The sequence below is a fragment of the Tupaia chinensis genome, unplaced genomic scaffold, assembly GCF_000334495.1.
Source record: "Tupaia chinensis unplaced genomic scaffold, TupChi_1.0 Scaffold146784_1, whole genome shotgun sequence".
NCBI classification, from domain to species: domain Eukaryota; kingdom Metazoa; phylum Chordata; class Mammalia; order Scandentia; family Tupaiidae; genus Tupaia; species Tupaia belangeri.
This window is the reverse complement of record NW_006206638.1, coordinates 301980-302623: the sequence shown is the minus strand read 5'-3', so window position 1 is coordinate 302623 and position 644 is coordinate 301980.

Genomic DNA, 644 nt, shown 5'->3' with positions numbered 1-644 from the left:
ATATGTTAACCCTAATAGTATTTGGATGTTTAGCTACGATACCCTTAGATCCATCTAGAAACACGTTAAATGGATATTGAAGAGTGGAAAGACAAGAAAAAAGAAAACAAAAGAGAGAGAGAAACAATAACAAAGAAAGAGATTAAAAAAAAGACAAAAAAATGAAAAAAAATTGTAATTATTGTTTTTCTTTAAAAAAAAGGAAGAAAGAAAAGAAAACCACATGGCACACTTGCATGCCACGCGAAATAACTAGTTTACAGTAGCCATGAAGAATCTTCTTCTGAAGGAAGGCCTCACTTTTCCTTCCTGGGTGGGAGGACCAGAGGGGATTATTAACAAAACAAAAGGTGGAGCTGAGAGCAAGAGAAAAAGTTTACCTTCAAAAAAATCGTAAAAAGGAAAAATTACAAAAAAAAGAGAAGGCAGAAGCAGAGAGAGACAGAGACACAGAGACAGAGATAGAAGGCCAGAGGGGGGCTCCGCACCATGCTAGCTTGTCCGCTGGAGGCTGAATTATCAGCAGAAAATCTTCGTTTGTCTTGTCCTCTGAAATAACTAGTTCACAGGAGCCATGAGTAATCTTCTTCTGAAGGAAGGCCTCACCTCTCCTGCCACACTAGCTTGTCTACTGGAGGCTGCAT